At 39.3% G+C, this 12225-nt stretch overlaps 1 protein-coding gene across 13 annotated transcripts in view; it reads right to left on the bottom strand.

Moving 5' to 3' along the window:
- Positions 1–12225, bottom strand: part of LOC126850734 (protein turtle) — a 208725-nt gene that overhangs the window by 90731 nt on the left and 105769 nt on the right. The window contains exon 1 of one of the 13 annotated variants that reach the window (XM_050593999.1): positions 11199–11222. The exons of 11 other annotated variants lie outside the window; for them this stretch is intronic. The gene's annotated coding sequence lies outside the window, so the exon portion shown is untranslated. Of the gene's footprint in view, positions 1–9236; positions 9351–11198; positions 11223–12225 lie in introns of those variants that run through there. One more of the 13 variants, XM_050594001.1, reaches the window with a different exon arrangement.

The following is a 12225-nucleotide window of genomic DNA, read 5'->3' on the forward strand; positions in this document are numbered from 1 at the left end:
AATAACACAATGCGCTCGTGCCCGATGGAATTCGTTTGGACTCGATGTATCGGAAAGGTGAGATTCATAACCCGCGAAAGGTCAATTAAAAGCGACTAAAATTGGAGGCGACATGGAAATATAAGCACGAAAAGCGAGAAATCAGAAGTTTAATATGTACTGGTCCGGGAGCGCGGGAGAGTTTGTTCCCAACTCTCCGAAATTCCATAGTATTAATTTATCTTCGTCCCTTTAACTTCTATCGCGGGCCTCGGAGCCCACAGGTTCATCGATCAATGTGTCCGATGTATGATGTGCCTTTCAGGTACTTCATCCCTCTTAACACGTACGCCAGCGCGGTATTGGAGCATTTTCTCTCGCTCTCTCTCTCTCTCTCTCTCTCTCTCCATCTTTCTTTCTCACGCAGAACCTCTCTTACACATTCGCGCAACCCCTGCGTGACTTTCGGAGTCAGTGCATTCCTCTTTATGTTCCTTCTCATTCCACGGCATAAGTTACGGTCTCTTATCCAACCATGCTGCCGGCAGTAAATATTCCTTTGCAACCAATTTCCATTTGCACGTATTTTCACCCTTCGGTTCGCTTAGTTTGCTTCGCGCACGACCGTCATCCTTTTCCTGCCTTCGCCGCAAGTACGAGCAAGGGGTGAATGCAGTCAAATTAAAAGGATTTCGAGATTTTCTGAATTTTAGCGGCGTTATCGGAATCATAATGAACGATACTCGAAATCATGAAAGCATGTGGCATGTGTTATAAACACAAAAAATAAGGTGTTTCAATAACTCTCCGTCTCAGAATCCGCAATGTGCAAATTGCGCCAACGAGAGCCAGCATCGATTTTTATTCGTTGATGCATTTTATTTCGTCATTTTATACACACACACACACACACACACACACACGTACATATACATGTGTTCATTGCCATAAATGTTTCAAGCAATTTTATTTCCGACCGGGGCCTTCAACGGCGCTTTCTCTCACCTTTTTTCCACGATTTTTCACACCGGCGCGGAATCATTCTCGTTTCGTCGGGCGTTTCGATCCAAGCTCGTCTATTTATGTTTCTTCTAGCTCCGCTGCATAAGTTACGACTCGCCACCCTTGCGCAGTAAATATTCCTTTCTGCCTTCGTCATGCAGCCAATTTCCATTTGCGAATCCTCTCACTTGCATGAATCTTTTTTTTTTCAGTTTGCCAACGAGAAGAGGGAATCTCGCGCAACAAATACGGAGAGTCCATATTGCGATGCGAATATTTATTTATTTATTATCCAGAATCCGTGTGCTCAGTCTCATATATTTTGCATATTTTAATACAATATATTGTGACAGAGAAATGATATACACACACATATACATGTGTGCACATTAAAAAAAATGATAAATATGTAATTTATATATAATACTTTAATTATGCAGCCTTCGTTTGCGCGATTATACATTTGCACAAGAGCTGATGAATATGTTAAAGCATTCCGAATAAATTTTACTAAAAATTTACGTAGATAAAAAGAGAAAGAAAAAAGCTTTTCAATTTATTTTATAATATTAAATATAATATTAAATATAATAATATAATATTAAATTTCAGAATTAAAATTTTTTCGTTAGAAAATTTTAAATTTTAATATTATTATTATTTTTAAAGCAAACCAACAATATATTTTATTAAAAAATGATTTTTTTTTTCTTTTTATAAATAATTTGCTAAATGTGCTAAACTTCATTATCGCCGTACATTGCAAAAATCTTTGTTCATATGCGAGCTCATCTATCGATTTTCTTGTTAAAATATGTCAACATTGAAAATATTCAGGCGAAGCTTCGTACTGATAATGGTATCCATTCTAGCTCGAGGCAGAACTTTATGAACAATAGAATCAAAGAAAAAAGATTATTAAAAGCTCGTACGAGCAGTCTTTGGCAAAAAAGAAGCCGAATAAAATACGCATACGTATTTGTTGTCCGGGAATTTAGCCAAGCGCGCGATCTCTTTTTTTTTTATTCATAATTTATATCCCGAGGTAAATACTTTAATCTTTTTTTTCTGGCGTGAAACGGGATAGTGGATTTGTCATACGCGTCGCCTTTCGCAGGGAACGTCGGAAAAAATCTCCCATGCAAATGTATCCTTTGGCCGCATGGCGAAGAATGGTAAATAAACGGAATGTGAAAGAATACTGAGGTCCGGTTGACTCTTACTTTCCCTTCTATATTTTTTTTTTTTTTTGCGCCCGAGGAACATATTACATTATGCCTGAGTGGTTTTTTTTTATTTTTTTTTATTTCTTTTTATTTTGTTTTTATCTCTTCTTGTAAGTTGTGAGTGAATAAAACGTTAGACTTCTGAAACTCACGCGCGTTTGATTATAATTGGAAGTGCAACATTTTCCCAAACACACTGTACCGTCTATTCGATGTATTTGCAGAAGTGTTAACCACGAGGTAAACCTTGTCGATTTGCAGCAAAAGTTTTATTTCATTTCAATTTCGATTGTGGAACTACGGGATGAGACTTTATCGCGCACTTAAAATCGAATATCCCCGTTGAGACATTCGGTTTCTAATGAGACTATCAGGGCAGATTATGAAGCGGTATTGTTTGCGAGTCGTACATAACATAATAAACATTCCCTGTTCGCCACATGCAAAACCCGATACGATTATCATCAAACGCCCTAATACAGTCGTAATCGCGAGTATAATCTAGATTCATGATTGCATCTATATCTAGAAATCATGACGGGGTGTCGCTCGTCTCGAAGACAAGCTAGTTTATCCTTCCCCCTTGCTTCCCCGCCAACGCTCGCGGGTACTCCCGGACGCATAATCCTCCTTCGAGCTCCGGCGATTCGAGACACGTTCGCGGATCAGCGTCAGCGATATCATCGCGGATTAAGACGAGAAGCTACGACGAGGGAGACGAGAGAAAGGGAAGGGGGGGGGGGGAAAGACGTTGGTAGAACCCTAAAGAAACTACCGAAAAACGGACGGGGAGAAAACAGAAGCTGCAGGTGAGAGGGAACGAGATAGTAACCGGTTATAGAGAGAGACACGACCTCATAGTATCTCGCTTAGAACTCGCCCGCGAGAAACCCCGCCGGATAAGCGGGGATGTAGCCGACTTGAGCACGTTTGCGCGAGTTTTATCTGTCGGGTCGACCTGCCCACCTTACTTCTTAATTACCGAGCCAGCTCCATACATTCGTTTCGCAGCTCGGAATTTGGTCTCGAAACGCTTCTGCCTTTTTTTTTTGCCATTCCCGTTCTAACCTTCTTCGCACTCTCACTGCTAAGAAGCTCCCCGAAATTCTAATATCATAATTTAATTTTAAGTAATGAGGTTAATAATTTTCTCCTTTTCACGGTATCAATTAAATAATGGATCACCCTTTTATAATTTCTAATAATCATCACGGTTTAATGATATTAACTCATTTATCCAACATAACGCTTATTCTACTCGATTCTATTTTATTACTTTTCTTCACTCTAGTTCATTTCTTTGCCTCATCTTTCTATCCCATCCGGCGATCTCGCAGCAAACTGTACTCCTCGCTCTATTTCTTTTTCCTTCAGTCGTCCAACGCGTATTTCTCGCGGTTGCTCGCCATCCCCCGTGAGGCAAAAGCACCTAGGGGTGGTTACGGCTACTTCGCGCGCGTGAAAACTGTCCGTCTCACTTCCGGCGTGCCACGCCTTCGCTTTCACGTTTGCGCGAAAGCGGCGGCCCTGAATTATCGCGCGTCCATGGTGCGGCGATCGATATAATTTATCGGTGGAAAGTTATTCGGGAGGAAAATTCGCTACTGATCACCTGTATAACTGATCACCGCAGCCGACTGTCGCGCGCTGGAAAACGGAGATGGATCGGGACGTGTTTATTTACGCGGCGCACTCTACGCTTCTGTAACTACTGACTCTAGTAATGCGTTACACGCGCATCAATGATGCATTAAGAGGTTGAAGCACGAAAGGGGAAAAACATACGTACAGAGAGAATGAGAGATTGGCGCAGCAAGAGATTTGACGCTCTAGTGCTCTCTTGGAAAATAAATTATACATTGGAATATATTTTACATACCGAGAATTCCCTATGAATTAAATAGAGACATGTAAGTGATCGAAATCTAACGATGCTCGAATGGAGCATTGAAGATACGAAACGAAAGATTATTAATTTGATTTCATTAAAATGCAATCGCGGCATTCAGTTTTGGCAAAATTGGAAACAAGATTTTTATAAAATCAGATATTGCTTTTAACGTAATCGCATATCCAATCTCTTTAGATTTCTAACTAACACGAGAAGGCATTATCGGTTTAATTTATATGCGGAACGCTCAAATAATTCGGAATAACACGCCATCTCCACCGAGAGAGCAAATCCCACTTGAAACCAAATTTAGAATGACCGTCGATGCGGACGAATCCGAGCGGGGTAGGTCATTGCGAGCCACGCCGCGCTTTTAATCCATGCGCGTCCCCCCCACTCGATTACCCATTTACGGAAATAACCACCGATTTTAGTTCTAATCGGCCAAAAGCTCTATTTGCTCGATCCGATCGTATCATGCGTATTGTTCTGCTTATCGGCGAAAGAGATCGAAAATTTCATCTCGTACACGCACGCTCCTCTGAAATTTTATTTTAAAATATGACGCTGCGATATGACTCGTGAGTATTTCATGTTTATATCTCGCAAGCATCACGCAAACATTTTTTGGATATCATCCAAAATTATAACCGAATGACGCATTCGAAGAGATGCAATTATCTTGGTTATCGTTATCAACGCACATCCGTATGAGTCGCAATGTACGACACGCATGTAAATGTCAATCGTTTTTCGTGCTTATGTCGTATAGATACCGTTTCATTCATCGCCATCAGTTGACGCGAGGAGCTTTGTACGCAATTCAATATTCGCTCGTTTTATCGCGAGATCCTGCGGAATACGACGATTTTAGTCCGTTCATAGCAGCTGGGAATACGCGGCACAAGGACGATTAATAAATCTCCAATTTCTTTTACGGGTTCCTGCGCCTGAAACTTTTAGCGCAGCCGCGCGTGTCCTTGAAACTCGACTATGTGAATTTGAGGATTTATTACGTGCAAAGTTTTAAAGACACGAGCTCCGTTTGAATTTCAAAATATTCTATACGCCAAGTTTCTGGGATACGGACGCTAAAAAAAATTGTATTATCATGCTTTTATACAAGCTTAAAGACAAAGTTTCGTGCGGATTTTATTTTAGAATAATTGATGGTGACGATTGTAAAAAATTTACGCGGTTTGAAAAGATACTTTTTTTCCTTGATACACGCATTCTAAAAAAAAAAAAAAATCGTTTCTCTTTCTCCGATATATTTCCCGTGTTTTCAGTCGCTGATTACGAATAAATGACGATTCAGGAGATAAAGGCACATCTCGACAGTCGTGGGGAATTGTAACGAGCGGCATCAAAACACCCCCATTGTCAACGCCCGTTTCCGACAGCAGGGGCGCGCTAGGCACGTAGGAAATTACGTTGCACGTTAGAACGCGGTTTTCGAGTTGTAGAAAACGGTCGGCATGTGAACGCGACGATCAACACGAGAAACCGAGGGCGCACAGCATGCCTAGAGAGATATCTCGACGGAAAGAGGCACGTCGAACTCTCAACAGCATTCGCAAGAGAAATAAGCGACACTGATTGTCGCGATGAAATTGTGCTTGGCTGCGCGTTTTGGCTATGTATATATATATATATATATGTATTGAGAACATACGAGCGAGTATTAGACAGAGAAAGGAACGATGAAAAAGAGGAGAGAAGAGGAGGACAAAACTCGGAGGGACAAGTAGGGGAAAACCCTTAAACAACACTCGTAATGCTCGGATAGCCTGCTCTCTCGCATTGTTCATCAAGTTTATAAAGCTACGATGGAAGTAGCTGTGGATAAGTCATTTGAAAGCTTGAACGAGACAGAAAGAGAGAGGTGATTGTACGTGCGATAAGATGTACGTAAGAAACGCGAAAAAATGTATGTTGGTACTCATATTAATTTCTCGCAGTTATTCTGTTGAAATAAACAAATAAGAAACGGAAATAGCATTTACATACGTCACGTTGCGGAAAAAGGATGTTGCTATGCGGCGAGATGGACATCAAGAATTACGTATAAGGTACTGTGTCGCATTCAGAAAATGCGACAAGCTACTGGCAATAATTGAGAGAAAATATTTCTCGGGAAATATTTGTCATCGGAAAATATCTGACTCGTAAAGTATCAATAAATCTTTATATTCTTGATACAATAGAAAAAATAACGAAATACTATGCAAATTATCTGAAAAGCGTTCATCGAAAATCTTGACTCATGGGATCTTAAAAACAATATTTTTTCTAAAATAATGTTTTATTAATTATTAAAAAAAAAATTGCAAATCTTAATTTTATTTTTAAAAAATTGTTTTAAGTTTTATACATATTGAAATGAAAGGCGACATAAAATCTAGGGCTTTTGTGAAGCGCCATGTAAATTTCAGGGTGTTAAAACGACGGCGTTAAAGGGCATTGTGTTTAAAGCGACAGAGATCTCCATATTTATTTGCGGGACAAAATCGATGCAATTTACAATTTGCGCGAGGAGTTTGCCGTTTTTGCTAGGAATTAAGTATTAACTTGTGTGGAAGTTTTCGGTAGCCACGATCGATGCGTTTAATTTGTGCGCGCTTGCTATAAATTGTTAATAGCATTTTATATGATGGTATTGCGCGCGCGCGCACACACCATCGCGTATCGGATGTACGATTTATTACCGAAAAAGCCGGCAACCTCTCACAGTCAACATTACATGATGCGGTTCGAACTGTTGCTGATTACATGCGCAGCACAGTCTACAAACAAAATTTAATGAAATTTAATTGCGTCGGTTGAACGTTTTAGTCAGTTAATAATCAATAAATGTGTATCATATTGATATCTCTCAATCGTATCGGTGTACAACATTCGTTATTACTTCGCCACAGTTTTACCATTAATTTATACCGGGATAATATCGAGAGATAATATTGAGATAGTAACAGTAACTATCATTATTTACGCGGCACAAACGCGAATGGGTGGCTCAAATTCCATCTAGGACGGAGAGGAAGATGGCGAGAGGAGGAGAGAGAGAGAGAGAGAGAGGGAGAGCCCGTATTCTCTTCCCGCACATTTAGCGACCGTCCGATACGGAGCGTTGTTTGCTCAGCAACGAAGATCGGCCTCCAGTGTCAACACGAGACGTGAAATCGGACAGGCACATTTATGCGATAAATGCGCGGCGAGAATACGGGACCGAAGATATAGATCATCCTACCCTTCGTTCGCGGACACCCGGTCCATGATAAACTGGAGACGGAAGCAGGATTTATGTTGCACATCGCTCGAGAGACAAGAGTCTGCGCGCGCGCGTTAGAAATCGTAAGCACTTTGTGAGCGACCGTACACGAAATGACACGGATCGCAATCGTGTAGCGAGACAGAGAGCCTCGGGATACCATGGTGGACATTTGGCATGTAAGTGCCAATAAATCTCTACGTCGCTATAGGAGACACGCACGAATCTCGAAGGTAATACGTACTTCGAGAAAATGAGCATCGAGATGTCGCATGCAGAATTCATATTTCGATATCGGTTTAAAAAACCTATAGCGGGACGAATGATTATCGATGCTAAACGCAGACAGAAACGCTTTCTTTTTATCGCAAATAAAATTTGATGGAACTAGATTTCGCGAGATAAATGCCCTCGAGAAAGGCGGAAGGAGAGAGAGAGAGAGAGAGAGAGAGAGAGAGAGAGAGATATTTCTATAATACAAGTGGCCGACGTGAGTCTGTCTCAAAAAAAAAAAAGAAGTTTCTAATCCATTTTTATTAATACACAAGTGGGAGAGTAGTGGAATGGCGCGGATTATCTACCTATGTTGTAAAACGCTCGGCGATAGCCGACGCGGATTGACGCCGATAGGAAACGAAAATCCGTCCGGCAAATAAACAACGAATATATGCGAATCGAAATTGTATACAAATCGCGCGTTTCCATACATTCGGTTTCTGTACTGAAAAAAAAAAAGCCGCGAGATATTTGTAAATCCCGTAAAAATACGATGGATTGCGCAATTAATTCGTTTTACAAGAAGAAAGTGAGGTTTTGAGATTTCGACCTGAGTACGATTTCTGAGGAAAGCTTTCGACCTGAGAATAAAATTTTCTTGTCTTTCTTCTCTTAGACACATTCTACGTCCGACGATTTTGAACTTTTTAAGAAAGTAAAGTCGCCATCAAGACAATTGATCGAGCAATAGAGGCAGTCGTTAAATTAAAAGATATACTACTGAAAAAGAATGCAGAAAGCGTGTTTTAAAATTGTGTTACTTGTAAATATTTTTCCGATAAAATAGTAGCCGAATTTAATAATCTAAAATTTATATATGGCTAATATTAATACGAAAAATATGCTCCGTTTTGTTATTTCAAAGATATAAAAATGACACCCAATTTAAGCGTATAAATTGGCAAATAATTTTTTCCACACCAATGATCTTTGATTAATCGTACGCAGTTCAATCTGTTCATGTATCTCGTATGGTTTCACCGCATAAAATTTAAATATTCACGTGATCGAATTTGATAACGCATTCGCAAATTATCGAATCTCGTATTCGCTAACGTGTGCGAAACGCGTAAAGTGTCGAACGTTTCGCGCGCATTTTGGCCGTATTTATCGACGCGATTTGAAAGGTAATAATTTACGATAGCGTTGTACATTCATTACCATAATGGAAACACGGCCAAACGTTTAGAACAGATGATACTAGGATATCGTCGAACTCCCCTCCCCTTCTTCTCCCATTGGTATCAGCTTACTGTCGATGATAGACGATACGAAATTTACGAGTATAAAATTGCACACCACACACGACGGATCGCGCTGTTTCGACAGAGGTCGATTTTTATTTTGCATTATTATTGTTTGATGTGAATTAATCATTAGTGACGGATAGGCGATCGGTAATTACCGGGAAGAGAATTGCATTTGATTATAACTAGACTATTGTTTTCGGAGGGCAGATATAAACGCGATACACTAATAAGAGCACGAATTTACAGAGCGCGACATCTCGCAAAAATAATAATTTATTCAAGTGATGAAGTGTTAAAGCCAAAATATATGAGTCATTAGATATAGATTATAAATTACTTACAGTACACAGCTCGTAGTACACAGCTCCACGTTGCTCTCCGTTATAACAACACTAGTTTCAATCTTCACTCATTGGTGATTCGCGTCAATCAAAAGTCGGCCACAAACTGTCTCAAATTTCTGATATTCTCGTACAATGCATAACACGATCCCCTCTCCAGCGTTCATCATACCAATGAGACATAATAAAAACACACTGTTTACGTTAGAGTGTTTATGTTGGAGTGTTTATGTTAGAGTGTTTATATTGGAGTCTATTCAATGTATCTATGAGACTCATTTTTCGTGACGAGAATAAATTTGCTTTATTTAATAATGCGACGATTTATCTCTTGAACCGAATATATTACTTTTTTAGTTTAATAAATTTTCATTCATATATATATATATATATATATGTATATCGCGCATATTTTAAAATTATGGACATCTTTATAAATAATCTTTCTGTAACTTTCATAAATAGTTATGTAACAAGAAAGATTATCTTTTAGAAATTTCAATTTGTTTCGATCGAACCACAATTTCGTTGATTTTCTATTTATTTATCAAAATCTTTCATTTTTCCTAATAATATCTTCGATAATAATATTTTTGACAGACTTGCTTATTTGAAATATGCAAGTGAAATAAAATAATGTGAAATAAAATAAATATATTTTAAATATGCGATGAGAGGGAAATTAAATATTTAAATTTTGTTTTATATAATGAGAGAGATTGGTTCTTTTAACAATACCTATTAATATTCGAATAATTTTGTACGTATCGTAAAGATGTATGATAAAAGAGGTAATATGCAAAATATATACCATCTCGCTGCTTGGTATATACAATTATCTGCCTGAATATATGAAAATGCGCTGCATATTCGACGAGGGGAAGTGCGTGTGGAGCTTTATGAAAGTTTGAAGTGATGCTTCCGTAGTGACGTCATCGCTTCCAGCGACGGGGAAGCGAGGCTCGTCGAAATCGACGTATTAAAATTTGCTGGAAGGTATGCACGCGGAAGAGAACACTTTGCATCTGCCAGGCCATTTGACCCGTAAGCATCGCGCTAAAGAAGGAGAGTGCCTACTTTGCCTTGTGGAAATGCCTTATCGCGTGAAACTTTTGCGGGACCAGTTGCAAGCGGCCTCGTAATCACGCTAATACCACCTACCGAAAGCTGCGATCCCGTTACGCCCCGCTGCCTATGCCGCATTTCCTTTTCGTCCTGACCTACCTGGGATTCGCCGGGCGTCGTTAGGATAGTTAAAACTTATAATCCGCAAAGATATTTTTCGGAGCGCGTGTAACCGCCGAGTGTATATACATATATGCGTATGTGTCTCTATATATATATATATATATATATATATATATATATATATATATATTATATAACTAATCTATATATGTGTATCATTATAAAGTAACTACTGTTTTTAGTTATCAGCAGAATATATGTGAAATTCTGCAGGAATTAGCAGATCGAACGCTTATAGGATCTTCAGAATTGAATTTAAATGTCGGCGTTGCCTCCATCGATATTCATCCAATCTAATCTACTTTTCTTCTTTTCATTTTCAAAATTGATTAATGCAAAAGTTTTGGATATATAAACTCACTTAGAAATTCTCTCTTTAAAATACTTAAGAGAGACAAATGCTAACTACTCAGCCCTTAACTTAAAATAATTAAAGTTGGATTAATTTCTAATTGTACATGTAGTGTTCTCACTATATATGTCAGCTTCTCACATTCTGTCATTCTTATATATATGAAAATAGAATTCTTATAGGAAACTTAATTTGCGATTTGGCAACGTGTTTTAACCACTATTAAAAATTTAATAATGAAAAATCGAATTCTCGTCGAGAGATTGGCAATCGTGTAGATTCAGGACGGTCAGTCTAAGCAAGAATTATTAATAACGCTAACACGATCAATCTCCTATGCAGCTTTTGTCCGATCTACTCACGCGATCTTTGGTGTGTCCCGTGCCTCCTGCCGTGATGCGTTTTGAATGAAAGTTGACGGGACAAGCGCGAGTGAATGCTCGTTCTATCGCCGACTGAAACACCAAGTCACCGGTTTATCGGCCTTTTCAGTCAATTTCAGACCATATCTGCGAAAGTGTTTTTCACGCGTCAGCAAGTAAAAAATTGCCTCCGATGTCACGTAAGCAAGGCGAAAAAAATCTGAAATCAAATTTCATTGAAATATATATATATAAAAGTTAGAGATTAACCGATTTTCACAAATACAATAATAATATTTGAAACGTACAATCGGCATTTCCCTTCATACGGTGTATAATTTGCGCACCAGCAGCGGACCTGTTTCGAGCAGTAACACGCAGTAAACGATAATTTGCATAAATGTTACGCTCGCTTTCTGGACTGCATTAAATGCGAATTGTAATAATAATTGCGAAAATAAATGACCGTCCAAGATACACTCGCGAACTCAGTCAGTCCCGGAATCGAGATAAACAATACGCGCGAGCGTCAAATTGTTATTGCGCTTAGTCCGACGAAATACAAGGTTGAAAATTCTCAAATTACTGGGCATTTCGGACAATTATCGCATTTTATCCTAATGCGATTATAACGCGCCTAAACGTGCACGCTCATCGACCGCGCGCCGGGGCTTTAGTCACTGCCAAGCGGAATTATTAATAGTGCTAACGCGATCAATCTCGCATGCGGTTATCCGAACCACCCATCCGATCTTCGATACCTCGTCGATCCCGCCGGTCCGTGATGGCTGATGTGTTTCCGATGCCAATGAAAGGTGACGCACCTCTGTACGCGCGGGCGCATAAATGTGAATACTCTGTGTATGTGTGTATACGTTCGTGCGCGTCTGAATACACGGTAATACAAGAGCGGACGAACGAGAGACAGATACAATTTCGTATTAAAGGGAATTTATCCTATTTGAACGCGAGTTTGCCACACCCGCGAAGCGTCGATATGACGTATGAAAATTGCGACCGAATATAC

The sequence above is a fragment of the Cataglyphis hispanica genome, chromosome 7 (assembly GCF_021464435.1).
Source record: "Cataglyphis hispanica isolate Lineage 1 chromosome 7, ULB_Chis1_1.0, whole genome shotgun sequence".
NCBI lineage: Eukaryota > Metazoa > Arthropoda > Insecta > Hymenoptera > Formicidae > Cataglyphis > Cataglyphis hispanica.